Source organism: Rhipicephalus microplus, chromosome X (assembly GCF_043290135.1).
Source record: "Rhipicephalus microplus isolate Deutch F79 chromosome X, USDA_Rmic, whole genome shotgun sequence".
Taxonomy (NCBI): domain Eukaryota; kingdom Metazoa; phylum Arthropoda; class Arachnida; order Ixodida; family Ixodidae; genus Rhipicephalus; species Rhipicephalus microplus.
The window spans coordinates 447,648,393-447,664,448 of record NC_134710.1 but is presented as its reverse complement, the minus strand read 5'-3'; the positions used below and the strand labels follow the sequence as shown (position 1 = coordinate 447,664,448).

The 16,056-nt window shown below is 45.2% G+C and overlaps 1 pseudogene; it reads left to right on the top strand.

Moving 5' to 3' along the window:
• Window positions 1-9,245: 9,245 nt before the first annotated feature.
• LOC142775511 (uncharacterized) lies at window positions 9,246-14,052 on the top strand (annotated as a pseudogene).
• The last annotated feature ends 2,004 nt before the right edge of the window (window positions 14,053-16,056 follow it).

Genomic DNA, 16,056 nt, shown 5'->3' with positions numbered 1-16,056 from the left:
AACTGTGTCTTTGCAGCTCCTATACAAGCGATTGTTTATTAGGCAATTACGATCATAGTGCTAAGGAGAATGCTCTGGAACTACATGTTGGGAATATCTGAAGAAATTGGGGTAGACTGTGCTGTATAGAGAAAATCGAGATGTAGTAAAAACAGTAAAGGCAAATGATTTTCTGAAAGAGTTAGGTATATTTTTTATCAAGTGGATTACGCCTAACTACATAAAACATTTGCAAAATTCAGCCATACGCCAGGCCAATGAGCGCCAAGAAATTAAATCTTGCACTTTTCACTTTGATTTCGTCGAGAATGGGACAGCCAAAGATACCGAATGAGGAACAGTCGCATCTCTGGCACAGAAGACAGGTGTCTATTTACCTGTGTCTTCAACAGTAAGCATTCAACCCAAAGTTTTGCTGTCATCAGTGATTACACAAGGCATGTTTCGGCATATACCTGTTTTGCACGACAAATAATCAAAAACTACATGACGGAACAACTTAAGCCTGACACGAATGTTACCTATGTGTCTGATGGCGCCAACAGTGACTTCAAAACAAGTACCTAGTTTTTCAAGTTGTGTCAAAAAGGTCATATTTAAAAACAATGTATGTTTTTAGCCACAGGGCATGATGACAAGAACTCTTGTCATAGTGTTCGTGGCTTAGTGAAGCACCAGGCTACGCTCAACAACCTAAGATCGGCAAGCTCAGCTGCAAATAGGTTGGCACCTGAAGTGATGGCGCAAATGGGCGCGAATATCGAGAATGTCAAGCTGCTGTGTGAAAATGCCGACAAGCTAGAAATCTTCCGCCTCTTTAGGAAACGCCAGTGGAAATTGTTGCCACGTTTTCCAGGCATACGTTCTTGGCGTGTATGGCTGAACACATTTGAAGGCACTGTTCTTGGTCATGTTTCGGAACTGTCACGTACTTCTAGAGGTGATCTGCAAAGGTGCAGCCCTTTCGAGCGCTATGTTTTGTTTACACATTCTTCACCAAAATAGCAGAGTGTGGGTACTTCAAGCAAATATTTTTCATCTTTCGAGACCCAACACTTTGTTTAGAACATTTTCATACACAAAGTTTTTCTCCAAATATGCACTCATGTTTTGCAACTGAGTTACACTGCGGAAGATTACCTCCATTAGAGCTGTGTATTAAGCAGCATATATGCACCTTCATAGGTATGTATCTGTCACAGTACTAAAACAGCCTTTCTTCTCCAAATGTGGTCTGCGGTAACGTTTACTCACGTTTGAAGGTAATTGCCACTTTTCTGTCCTGATTTCTGGATTTCCGAGCACCTCAACACATTTTCGAAAAGCTCTGACTTGTATCCCAAATATCGTCGTTAAAACAAAATAGTGCAACATGTTTTTGTATACCACTTTTTGATAGTCTTCGGCTGTCTCTTTACGGTACTTTAGGAAAAATCAAAGATGAGGTTTTTTTTATTCACATTTCAGTAAGGCTCATTTTCGCTGATAGGAGAAGTTTGAGGCAATATATAAAAATATATATTTGCCCTACGGCAACAATATTTGTCTAACCTATTGAACAGACTATATTCACACATCTCGTCACGTTTAGAAGCTCTGCTTGCATAGAATTCGGAGAAAATAAAAATCGGGAATACTTAAAATCTTTTAAAAGCGTCACATGCTCACACATTTTTAAAAATTGTTTTCTTTTGATCAACAAACTTGAAACTATGCAAACTTATTTTTTATTAAAGATAAAGTTGAAGTAAAAATATTTCTCTTGTAACAAAGATATTTGTGTTTTTATAGATTATCACATTTGCGAGAATGACAGATGGCCAAATTGGTCCTTTCGTGTTGGTTAAGTTCCACATTTTTTCTCGTAAGTTATGCCATTAAACGGCAAATTAAGTTGACTTTCAGGCTACCACGAGAGAGGTGCATAAATTATAAATTAATCAATCAAATGTAAAATATAAACTTTCGGACCCGTGTCGATATCTCGTAGAATCAACCACCAATGTTTTGCATACTTATGGTCAGTGAGGTGTTATTGGCATATCTTGCTTAGGGACGATTATTGTTTCTTTAGGATAACGGCCGAATTTAAATGCACGTACTTCTGCGCTGCATGGCCTAGGCACTTTTGTTTGCACCAAAGGGTGCACACCTGCACTTGGTCACTTAAGGTTGATCTCAGGCAGGTAACATAGCTTAAAACGTTCTGTAAAGGGCAATAACGCATTTTATCACGTACTTCACAAACAAAACACATGCTTAACATTGTGTTAGCTACAGCAAGGTACTGTTTCAAGTTTACTGAGAACTTTAATTCACATGCAAAGTAAGGAAACGTTCACACAAAATGTATTTTGAATGTGTGCTAGCACCTTTGAGTACACGTCAGCAGTATGGACACCGGTACTTAGTGACAGCAGTTCTGAATTATCTCAGATAATTTCGTGGCAATTATGAAAACATAATTTTCAAAAGTCAAACGTTTATAGTTTAGCACAACGCCTGATTGAATGTATAACTGAGAGTGTCTTATTAAAGCACAAAACTTCCAAAATGAAATTTTATATGCGTAAACTGCCTACGGCATCGCAAAGCAACAATCAAATGGTAAGGAAATGATCATTTGGAGAAATGAAAATAACATAATGACGACCACATATTACTTACGAAGGAAAGTGAGATAGTAAACTAACTTTTGATATCTCTAGCTCTAGGGTTTATCAGCAATGCTAGTATCCAGCACTCATATACTGTTGTGTGCAAAACTTTTATGGAACGTCTCTCTGTTAGTCCATCTTTGGTCGTTAGGAGTACAAGAGTTCGGATTGAAATTCCTTGAACACCCTCTATGCAGCCCAAATTGACTTCAAGAGAATATCATATACTTGAAACATTAACGGAAAATTTGCCATAAATTCAGAAGTAATTGATGCTGTGCACAATTGGCTTTAAGTGTAATAAAATTTTTCCTCGATGGAATAAAAAATTTATGAAACGTTGGGCACAGTGCACTGCAGTTCAGGAAAGTTAAATAAGAAAAACTATTATATGCGTCACTTTTTCTCATAAGAATATGTGCACCATTTCTTCCAGGAATCCTTATTTCCGGAGCCCTCCACTACCGTGTCTATAATAATCATATGGCGGTATTGAGACGTTCAGCCCCCTATATAAATCAAATGTCGAAACGTCTTTCGCCTTTTGACTTCCGCTGATACTTGGTAGGTATCGAATTAACTATTTGCAACCATCAAAATTTACTTTAGAGGCGTTATAAAACAGAAACATATTTACACAAGCACACACAACTGAAAATAAAAATGAATTGAAAAATAAGTGTGTGCTGCTATAGGTAGAATGTGCTTGCTTTTACGAAAATTCTAAAATGCACGACTAAGAACTTACCCAAGGCTTATTTAGAGTTCACTCTAACTGAATATTAGCTTCTAGGTTAAAAATAAACAAAATAGGACAAGGTGTTGCAATCGGCTTTCGATTAACTATGTGACCTTTCAGACAATTGCACATTAAAGAATTGCAGCTTTTCACAATTGCTTGCACAATTCATCTTCAGCTGCTTAAGCGACGTATGTTCTTTTTACAGAAGTGAGGCCGAGGTGCTCCTTTTTTATAGTAGATACGTACCCGGAAGTCTGAAATAAAGACAAAAGGAGTAATTAGTGAAAGTTTAACAAGACAGACCATATTTCAAAATATGTTCCTATCACGCTCGAATCATCTCACTTCTGTGTGGGTATAAATGCAGTGTGTGACCGGCATATCCAGTGGCACCTGCCTCCAATAAGAAAAAAAGAGGTCAAGCTGAAGCATAAATGCAAAAAAGCATCTTGAAGCAGTATCTGAAGCTTACTTTACAATATTAGTGGTAACGAACTATTACGTCAAGTATGGAGAAATTAAAAATAGTGTAAATGTTTATAAAGGAATGTGGACGGAAACGTAACTTGCCACTGGCTTATTGGTCACCTGCCAGCTTGTACTGCGATTACGGGCTAAGTGACACCAACAAGCAAGAAAGAAGTATACTACAATCGACATAAAGGTTTCTGGGGATGATGAATGGCCCTTTCACGTTTAAATGCCCCTGTATACCCTTGGGGGCTAGATGATTCAGTGGTAGATGATTTTACGCATTATTCGAAGGTGACAGCTTCAGACACTGCCGGCAGCAAGTTATCTTTCGTCCACATTTCTTTCTTCACATTTACAGTACAATTATCTATAAACACATCTGTATTCTCTAGGCGTTATCGCCGGTTAGTTCTCAATAGTATTTTGTATAGAAAAAAAAGTAACAGTTTTGCCGCAAAGGCGAAGCAATGAACGCGATGGCCCCGCCGCGGTGGTCTAGTGGCTAAGGTACTCATCTGCTGACCCGCAGGTCGAGGGATCAAATCGCGGCTGTGGCAGCTGCTTTTCCGATAAAGGCGGAAATGGTGTATGCTCGTGTGCTTAGATTTGGGCGCACGTAAAGAACCCCAGGAGGTCGAAATTTCCAGAGCCCTCCACTATGGCATTTTTCATAATCATATGGTGGTTTCGGGACGTTAAACCCCATATATCAATCAATTACTGCCATAGCAACAGTTTGAAAGGTCACGCTAAGAATAGAAAGCAGATGGAAACGTGCCCCACGTTTCTCGCGAACAAATTACGCGCGGAACGTACTCGCAGGTACGGATGCACGTGAATAAGCATCTCATTTGTTACTTGGATGGGTCAGAAAAGCGCGCGCTTTTCGCGAACAAAGACTGCAATGATTGCAGTGACCTTTGTGCGCCTGGTTACTACAACAGAATCGTTACACGTAGAGCCTGAAGCCAGTCAAGGCGTACGATCCTCCCCTACTCGCTACCGCGACATAAGTGAGCGCGAGGGAGTGTCGCTCCCCTTCTCTAACCGGGCAAAGTACGTGTAGGAGATTAGAGCGGGCGCCGCTACGCGATGTTGCGACGTGCGCTCATTGCACCATCTTTCTGGTAATGCCAAAAACACAGCAGCGGTAAGTGGTAGATGTAAATAGCTTGCCAGTTGAACGGTAGACAAGGTTTGCCGGGGTGGCTCATTGAAAGTGCGCTTTTCGCTGGAATATCTTGCCACTGTTAAGCGAAAAAAATCTGTACAGGGATCTCCGTGATGTCTTGTTCCCAACACCTTTGTACAGATCTATGTTCAATGGAGGACCCGGACAGGACGTTTTGAAAAGGGTCAAAAGGATGAAAGTAAAAGTAGGGGAAAAACTTTCTTTTTTAAATTGCATTCTGGGACTCTCATCGTAAAGCAGTGGCAAGCAAACAAGGGAATTGATGTACCATGGACAACCAATTGTTTGCTTTATAAAACACCTGAGACAATAGACCATGTGTTTATTCATTGCTGGGACGCTGTCTTTTATTGGGACATCCTTCAAAGAACATTGAAAAAAGATCTCCCCATTACAAGCCATGGCATTCGTTTTCTCTGTGTGGATGATAACGACGGCATACCATACAACATGGTTATGCTAATTAGCCTTCACATCATCTGGCAGACCACAATGGCTTACAGACATCTTGACCAGAACATACGTCCTGTCCGGGAGAACATCATTGCAAATATGCTGTACATCACTGCGGTGTATAAACAACAAGAAGAAACTCGCAGCTGGCTAACAATGTTAGAGGAATTGGGTAACCTGAAAACATTTTAATGTGAGCCCTTCGGATCAAATATTGGTCCAAATGTATTTTATCAATCATGTTCCTGTATGAACACCTGTAAAAAAAAACAGGTAATAAAGAAAGAGAAGATTCCGGGTTGGCTCATTGGTGAACGCCTCGCATTCACGACGCAGAGGTCCTACGTCCGATTCCGCACCTGAGTGCTTTTTTTCTGTTTTTTCTTTCTTATGATTTGGTATATATATATATATATATATATATATATATATATATATATATATATATATATATATATATATATATATATATATATATATATATATATATATATATTTATATATATATATATATGTGTGTGTGTGTGTGTTTCTTTATTCATTTATTTATTTATTTATTTATATACGTATACATATACGGTTCATGACCTCGACGCCGAAGCCGACGGCAAAATCCAGCCGAGAGTGTCCATTTAATTTCTATCGCAATAAAAAACGATCCATTAAGGTTACACTTCTTACCTTTGCTCGTTTAGCTTACTCGTGCACTAACATAAAGTATGACTTTTCGGTGAATGCGCTAGCCGGTAGTTGTGTGTGTTGACAAAATGTAATTGTGTGTGTGAGTAATCTTCTCGACTGCTATCGGTAAATTCTAGTCTAGCAGCAGGCAAAAGATGTGCATGAGTGCATCCACACAGGTACATTTTCTCATTTTCGGTTGTACTATTATACACGTGTGGTGTGTTTCCTAAAGGAAATGTAAGGCAATTTGCTGCCTATTATTGCTTTATTTATTTCCAAGAAGCCCAGTACAATTGCAAATAAATGACAGTATGCACCTTTAGCAACCATTCACTGCAGATAACATGTAAAACTAGGTTGCCTTTGATTGTGAGCACAACTAATGCAGCTTTCTTTAGGCTGCTGACATTCGGATGATTACATATTATCAAAACACTCGTTCACCAAATGACTGTCATGTGCTGTTGCATTGTAGTCATTGGTTTCAATGACTCTCTATGGCGATAAGGCAACACTCCTCAGCTAACAACAAAGGCTCTCAATTGGCGCACGGGAAGAAAAGTGGAAATGTTGAGATTACCAATATCGATCTTGAACCAGATGTCATCACAATAACGCATTCAAGTTTCTGCGACAATGTCAGGCAGGAAGAATCCCAGAAGCTTCATAACGTAACGGTTCACCAACATTGCGTAATGTCAGCATAACTACGTTGCGCTTAACCTGCTTTGATAAGGCCGTGTACGGTATTAACAAAGGAGCTCAAAAGTGATGTGACAATACCATTTAATGCGACGTCACACGCCTTGCAACGTACCATGTGGCGCACCTAGTACCACCTATCAGTACCACCTATCTATGCACGATAATCAATATGTAAAGCTAATTTTTTAATATATTTATTTGTTTCAACGCCAACAGGTTAAAAAAGGCAGTCTAGATTCGTTGTATTGTCAGATAAATGCACTGCCTAGTTTTATCATTCAGCAACAACACATTCATCACTTGAAATTTTATACCATGAAGTACGTATAACATTGTTTTTCTGCAATAAATAAGGTATTCATATCTTACGCATAACACAGTCTCCTTGAACATATGTGGCACAGACCTAAGGTATTTATAAATGGTTATGTTTGCAATTCGAAAGAGACACTGCAAGTTGTGGTACATTCTGTTTGATAATGTTCTAAAAGTAAATGTATTTAGCGAGGTTTTGAAGCGAAAGCAAGGTGAGGCACGTGCAACTCCTAAAAATCAGAACAAAATAATCGAAGAACAACATGGTAGAAACAAGCTGAATAAAGTAAATGTCGTTGGAATGTGTGAACTAATGCTCAACCTAGCGCTCGCACAATTATGGCACCAATTTTCGGCCACACATACAAAAACAAATGTATTAACCTAGGCGTTACTGGAAGCTACTAGAGCCGCACCTGCAGTAAGCTATGTCAAGCTCACACATACGCATCAGCCCTACATCACCGTAGTTGAATGATACGCGCCCACGCGAATGCAAACACATGCAGTTAGTATGAGGCACCAATTACCAGCATGTTGGGTGTAGCGCAATCAATGCGGCTGATGTAGAGCGCGTAGCCAGTTCCCGGCCCGTCAACTAGCGAAGCCGACCGGTTCTGCGAAGACGAACGCGGAAGACCCCGAGCATGGGAAATAAAGGAGCCTCCTTCGTTCTCACGGTTCACAAGCGGAGCCGTTAAAGTAATCGCCGTTCGGGACTAGAAGAAGAAGGCTTACTCGAAAAAGCGTCTAGCGAGAGACAGGTCAGGTGCCACCGTCTGAGTTTAAGCCATTGTTGGCATGCATGCGTGTCATTGAGAATGACGAGGGGACGCGACCACTTGGCTGACCGAGACATAGCGGCGGCAGGGAAACGACCATATACTCCCCCGCTGTTGTTAGGATGTCGGGGCACCTCGCTGTCGCATGCACACCTGGTAAGCGCACGGAGCCCAACGGTGTACCCACCGCTCTTAAGGAGGTTTCTACAAAGCAACAATTAATGAGAGAACTGACGGGGCTCGAGCGTGCGAACGGCTGCCGACGGAAGTCGGCCGATAGAGGCAGCACGGCCTGGCATGAGAGACAGTGTCACACGCGCAGAACCTATACTTTTGCGTGTAATACTTGGTAACAAGGCTTTTACCAATGCAGTGTACAATATGAAAGTGCTTGTGCGATTGGTTGTGATGATGCGAGTCCCAACATATGATTGGTGTTTGTGAAGACTCTTTGTTCAACCGAGGGTTGAAAAGAGGATGTTTGAATTTGAAATAGGAGCGGAGGTTCGGGTTTGAACTCGGGCAGTCGCCTGAGGCTGCAATAAAGCGTCTCTTCACCGGACTACAGCTCTTCCTTCGCGCTGCCACCGTGCACTCGAGTCATCGAGGGAACCCCTTCCGAACCTCAAACATCTTCCCTCCTTAGCTAGTGTTGAAGCTAGTCGAGGAGGAGGAAAGTAACTGGAGCAGTCGACAGGATGAGGAGAGCCCGCAGCGAGGAAGGCGCTGAAGTCCGGGAAGCTGAGAAGACGCTCACCGTTTCGGGACATGCTGTTGCGCTGCAGGAAGCAGCATTGACATTCGGTACGTGCCTGCCGGTCAACATTGGAGCCTGGAGTTGAGAAGCGCAAGAGCGCTGTACATCAGTGAACAAGATGCCGAGCTAAAGGTCGTCGTTGAGCGACGGACTTGCCGGAGAGGCGCTTAAGGGTGCTGCTTCAGGAGCAGGCCCCGCCGCGGTGGTATAGTGGCTAAGGTACTCGGCTGCTGATCCGCAGGTCGCGGGTTCGATTCCCGGCAGCGGCGGCTGCATTTCTGATGGAGGCGGAAATGTTGTAGGCCCGTGTACTCAGATTTGGGTGCACGTTAAAGAACCCCAGGTGGTCAAAATTTTCAGAGCCCTCCACTACGGCGTCTTTCATAATCAAATGGTGGTTTTGGGACGTTAAACCCCGCAAATCAATCAATCAATGCTTGAGAAGCAGAGCAGCCGAGACAGTCAATGTAAATCAGCGACAGAGATGATCGGGCGGAGACCTGCTGCATTGGAAGTGGACATAGCGTTGGTGACGAGGCTGACGCAGTTCCAACTGTCGAGTGCATCGGGCGACGCATCACTGCAAGGTGAGGCCTGCTTTGTGCTCTCTCGGGGCCCCAAATTGTTTTCTTACTGAATGCACTTGCGTTCAGGCACACTCTGGGAGATGGCGGGTTCAGAGAGAGATGCGATGGAAGGTGACAGTGTGAATGAATTGGATCGCACCCGCGAGTTGCAGCTCGAGATAGAAGTGTTAAAGCTCAAGCTTGAGCTAGAGAAAGTGAAGTCATCGCGTGCATTGTCAGAAGAGCCGGTAAACCGGAACCAGCATTCTAGTATCGCATGTTACGCCAAAGAGTTGAAGGCGGTCTTAGCACCTATGCCCACTAATGAGCCTATGATTCCCGCTTGGTTGAAACATGTGGACGCTCTCTTTGCGGCGTTAAGCATACCCGAGGTGTTATGTTTTGCCGCTCATAAGTTGATCGTGCGGATGGTACAGCACCAGAAGCTACGTTATTCAAAGCTTCTTTCTCGGATCTCTCTCGGCAAGGTCTCAAATTGCTTCCTTTGAGCAGGGGACGACAGCGCGGGAAGCTACGTGATACAAAGCTTCTTTCTGGACTCTCTCTCGGTATGCCCATGTGACTGTACACCACTTATCCTCTGGAATGCAAACTACGTCCGTCTCCTCCGCTGCCGGGGGCAAACACACAATGTGAAGCGAACCTGCTCTGCCAACCGGCTTGGAATGTTTGTGGTTTAGAGACAAGTCGCTGCTGCCGGGGGCGAACGCAAAATGGGATTAAGCGACCCCGTCCTGCCTCCGCTGCCGGGCGCGAGCTCAGTGGGAGTAGGTGACACGCTCTTCCCTGGCGATCGGCTCGAAGTCGCAGCGATGCACGACCGGAACACAAGGAAAGCGGAGAAAGTCAAAGGCCGCTTGCTACCTGCGGGGGCAATAACGTTCCGCGCGCAATCACATAACTGATAGATCGGTGTAGAGAGAGAGAGACATCACGGAAAAGAGTACCAAAACGCCTGTTTAAACTGTAGAAGCGCTGCTGTCGAGAGTAAGGTCAGCCCAGTAGGGAATGACTTAATCTGAGTGGAAACAGATTGGATGAGAGAATGTTGAGGCGGACAAGCAGTGGCCACCTCCCTCTTTTCTTTGTTACCGCAAGATACTTAGGACTGGATGGAATCCGTTTCTCTTCAGTCGAGGCTGCAATCACTTAACTGATAGATCAGTACGACTCCGTACGATGCAACTTTTGTCTGGGCCGTAACCACTTGGTGGTCGAACAGTGAGACTAAGTACGCTGTATGTAGTAACAGTGTTCCAGGCACTAACTTAAGAAAAGGTATGTAGAAGAGTAAGACGCTGTTGATCTCTGTGTTATCATGAGTGTGCTTCGGCAAGATGTACATATGACTGTAAATATTTCGCTGTAATATACCTTCAAGTTTTCATTACCTCTAACCTGCCTTCTGCTTCATCGACGGTGATCATCTCCTTGACGGGACTTCAATCCACATCTAAGAGATCAACGAACGAGAAGGAAAACTTAACTGGCGCAGTCGACAGGGATCGGCGAGCTCTGCAGCACCATACACTGGACCAGCGCTGAGAGGTCCGAGGGGCAAGGCATCCAACAGCCACCAGCGGCAAAGTCGAGACGCTCCCACAGCAGCCAACTCCGGCACCGTGGAGGAGATCCAGGAACGACAGTGCATACAGCAAAGGGTGAGCAGGATTTCTTGCGTGCTTCTCTAGTTGGCATGGCAGTTTATGTGTAGAGCACATGGTGAGAACACGCGGGGGTGCTAAAGCAATGGAGTCTAATGAAGATGAGGGTACGAGTGCGGCAGATGTGAATCGGAGTCAAGAACCATCCAATGATGGTATTAAAAATTCTCATCAGTCAAATCAGGCGACAGTGCCTACTCAGAGGCAAGAATCGATGCAGCAGGCATCTCAGGTTTTGCCGAAATCAAGCGAAGCGAGAACGCTCGAGCTTGAAATTCAAAAGCTCAATCTTCAGATTCAGTACGAAAAGCTATTGCAGGCTAGAATGAACGCGAAACGTCTCAATGGCACGTTGTCCAACTCTGGGTCGGAGACCGGTGATCAGAGGCGCCGGGGTTTCGATTCTGTTCAGCAATGTGCAAAAGTGCTAAAAGGGTTCCGCCTTCCGAGTGACGCGGATGTCCCATTATGGTTTGAGGAGGTAGAAAAACTTTTTGCTACTTACCAGGTACCCCGCGAGAGCCGCGTGCATTTGGTTATGCCAGCGCTAACTGAGCGAGTCCATTACCTACTGCGTAACCTCAACCCGGAAGAGAGTGCACACTATGAGTCAGTTAAAGCAGCAGTGCTGACGGAACTGAAGCTTTCTCCGGCAGAGTACCTGCAGAGGTTCGGAAGAGCAGTAAAGCGTAAGGAAGAGACGTGGGCGCAGTTCGCGTCCCGCGTGAAAACTTATTTCTCATACTACCTCCAAGTGAGAGAAGCCGACACGGTAGAAGTGATGGCAGAACTCATGGTTGCTGACCGCATAAAATCGGGCCTTAGTACGGAGGGTCTTGAGTATGTGAGATTAAGGGAAGGCGAGGGATGGCTTAGGCCAACTGAGATCGCGAAAGTGCTCCAAACTTTCGAACAAGCGAAAGGGAAAGGGCGTGCTTCAAAGCAACCAACTGTAGAAATGGGGCAGAAGCCGGCGACACGAGTTGAGAAAGGGGCTCTGAAATGCCACTTATGTCACGGCTCAGGCCATTTTGCTAAAGAGTGCCCGAAAGCTAGTGATAAGGAGAACAACCCCAAGAAGGCTTCTGAGCCAAAGCGGAATGTTCAAAAGGTAACGTTATCCCACGAGACGGATACTGAAATACCTACTGGAGTACTTAGCGCAAAGGTGAAGTCTCTGAAACACGAGAGTGAAGGCACAGATAAACTGCAGTTAATTCCTGTATCATGTGCAGGCATATCCGCAGATGCGATTTTAGATACGGGGAGTGAGATAACCGTCATCCTGGAGAGTCTGCTTCCGCGAAGTGTTATAGAGCCGTCTGGCACGGTCAAATTGGTGTCCGCTTTCGGTAAAACTATCGAGGCAAGGCTAGCTACGTTACCGGTCAAATTAAATAGCCCGCGAGAGGTTACGGAGCCTCAGAACGTCGACCTACTCTGCGCGTTAACTGATGAGCTCGTCGAGGGCACAGATTGTTTGTTGACCAAGGACGATTGAAAACTTTTGTTGAAGGCCAGCAGCCCTCTGGCATCCTGTCGAGCGCCAGCCGAGCCTGCTCACGAGGCGGAACAAGCAGTAGAGAAACGAAAGGTAGTTGCCTGCAATCTTACCTTGGAGGAGAAAGATGATTTCGGGGAAGAGGCGCAAACTGATGAAGAAAGAGAGGCGTCATTAGGCCAAAGAGTAGAGTTCCGCAATGTGCAGTTGGGCGACACTACGCTAAAGAAATGTTGGGGAGATGCGCGTAGTGGGAAATCCGGCATGTTCATTTCAGACGGACTATTATACCACTGCGACTCAATAGCAGGCACTCGAGTGAGTCAGCTAGTTGTCCCGAAAGATAAGCGCACTGAGGTGATGCACTTAGCACACGAGTCACTATGCGGGGGGCACCTAGGGTCAAAGAAAACAAGAGCTCGCACTAGGTATAATTTTTTTTGGCCGGGTATGGCGAAGGAGATATTAGAACATTGTCGTTCGTACCATGAATGTCAAATTCGTTCAGGCAAGCATCGCACGGATAAAGTGCCTATAACTCCGCTCACTAGACCCGAGCACCCTTTCCAAGTTGTCAATGTAAATGTGATCGGACCCCTAGACACACCGTCAGCGAGAGGGCATAAGTACGCGCTGTGCTTAGTGAATATTTGCACGAGGTGGCCAGAGGTGATCCCACTGCGCTCTTTGACAGCTAAGGCAACTTGTGATGCACTGATTGAGATATTCAGTCGCACAGGCGTTACGGAGATGATCTGCTCCGATCAGGGCACTAATTTCAAATCGCAGCTCACGCAAATGATGCTGGAGAAATTAGGTTGCATGCCAAGATTTTCAGCCCCAGAACACCCAGAGAGTAATGGTGTTGTAGAATGGTGGAACCGAGTACTCAAAAACATGTTGTATCATGTCATTCAAAGAGACTCCAAGAATTGGGACAAATTGATCCCAATGGTTTTATGGGCTTATCGGAAAGTCCCCCTTGAGGTAACCGGAGTAGCTCCGTTTCGTCTATTGTATGGAAGGAATCCCACGGAACCGCTTCTAATACTGCAGAAGCCTTGGACGGGAGAAATGCTGGTGCCCGCAACATTGAGAGGAAACCCCGCTAAGTACTTACAGCAACTTAAGGAGCAGCTCGAGACGGCCGCTAATATAGCTGAGCTAACTCGTGCAACTCATCAGGAGAGTTACGCCAGTGCTTATAATCGCAGCAGCAGGCTCAAAGCTTTTTACGTTGGTGACCAAGTTGTGGTTTTCGACAATGATCGGAGTGGTAAAATGTCACCTAAATGGCTAGGCCCATTCACTATGCTTGGACGTGAGCGCGAACATTCTTACCGCGTTGAAACATCTGAGGGAAAGGTGAAAAGTGTCCACGCCAACAACATTCGACCTTACTATGCAAGAGTCAGTCATATTTGGGTCGTCTTCGATGAGGACCATGATTTTGGGGAGGTGGAATATGCCCCACGGCCGGCCACTGTGAAGCGGGAAGAGCTAGTGGTAACGAGCGAGAAAGAAGGTTGCTCACCTTGATGCTGACGCGCAGGCGGAAATACAGGCGGTGTTCCAAAGACATTGCACCTTCTTTGACGGCACTCCGGCTATAGCAAAGGTAGATGAACATAAGATAGAAATAGAACCGGGTCACCAGCCTAAAAAGGCGTTTCCGTATCGGGTGCCGGAACTATTAAAGAAAGAAGTCAGCCGGCAAGTTGACGAACTTTTGACTTGGAAGTTGATCTACCCCACGGAGAATGAGTTTGCACACCCGGTGGTATGCGTCAGAAAAAAAGATGGGACTATCCGCATGTGGGTGGACTACAGAGCGTTAAATGCCGTCACCAAAGCGGATGCGTTTCCTATGATGAATCCTCAGGAATTGATTTTCCGAGTAGGCAGAGCGCAGTTCATTACGGTAGTGGACCTTAGGCGCGGGTACTGGCAGGTACCGATGGAAGAAAATAGTCAGAAATTCACCGCATTTGTGACGCATGAAGGTCAGTACGCATGGAAAGTGATGCCTTTCGGGCGGAAAAATTCCGCGGCAACCTTTCAAAGAATGGTGAACAAACTCTTGTCGCAACATCAAGTGTATGCCACGGCATACCTAGATAATAATGCTATTTTTTCTAGCACTTGGGAGGAGCACTTAGCGCATCTCGACATTATTCTTAAGGTCTTAGAGAAGGCGGGACTGAAAGCCAGCCTGGAGAAGTGTCATATTGCGCAATCCCACATACATTACCGGGGGCATATTTTCGGTTCAGGGACACACGCACCAGACCCAGAAAAGATAGCAGCAATTAAGAACTTGGTACCACCGCGCACCAAGAAGGAAATTCGCAGCCTGTTAGGACTTTGCGGCTAATATCGAGAGTACGTCCGAGGATATGCAGAGGTGATGAGCCCGCTCACGCTGTTAACAAAGAAAGCGGTACCTAATAAGATACCCTGGCCGGAGGAAGCTCAGGTGGCATTTAAGACTCTCAAATGATCTTTGTGCGAGGCCGTGGCGCTAAACACCCCTGAGCCATCCCAGCCCTACTGGCTTTTTACAGACGCCTCAGCTACGGCGGCGGGAGCATGTTTGGCACAAATGTCAGCCGAGGGAGAAGAGAGGCCTATCGCCTTTGCAAGCCACCGCTTCTCACCGACCCAGATGCGTTGGTCGACAATTCAGAGGGAAGCGTTCACAATATTATGGGCCTTAAAGAAGTTTGACTACTGGCTTTTTGGTACCATAGTAAACGTCGTTTCCGACCACAATCCGCTGTCGTACCTTACAACTTCGACTCCGCACGGGGCGAAATTAACAAGATGGGGGCTGGCTTTACAGCGATATCATGTGTCGGTACAACATCGGAAGGGAGTATGTAACGGTAATGCGGATGCGTTATCTAGGCTTCAGAATAGTTCATGGAAGCCATCAGAATAACAGTGCCATGCCAACTTGGGGGGGGGGACGTGAATGTTCCTGCCCACGTGCTGCTGTATATCGTGGACTGTGTGATTGACAATTCAAGAAACAGACACTGGTGATCTCACTGCTTGAAGCAGCAATGCTGTACTTGATTGTTTAGCATGTATTTGTTTTCGTTTAGTGTATTCTCCTGTAGTGTTGACTTGCAATTGTGTTTGATGCTTGTGTACAACTGTTGTGTGGTTAGAAAGTCCAGTGACTTAATCGCGGCAGTGCTTTATCGTATCACTGAGCGTAAGACAGCCCAGTATACTCTTTAGGGGGGACGTGTTATGTTTTGCCGCGCATAAGTTCATCGTGCGGATGGGACAGCACCAGAAGCTACGTTATTCAAAGCTTCTTTCTCGGATCTCCCTCGGCCAGGTCGCAAATTGCTTCCTTTGAGCAGGGGACGACAGCGCGGGAAGCTACGTTATTCAAAGCTTCTTTCTCGACTCTCTCTCGGTATGCCCATGTGACTGTACACCACTTATCCTCTGGAATGCAAACTACGTCCGTCTCCTCCGCTGCCGGGGGCAAACACACAATGTGAAACGAACCCGCTCTGCCAACCGGCT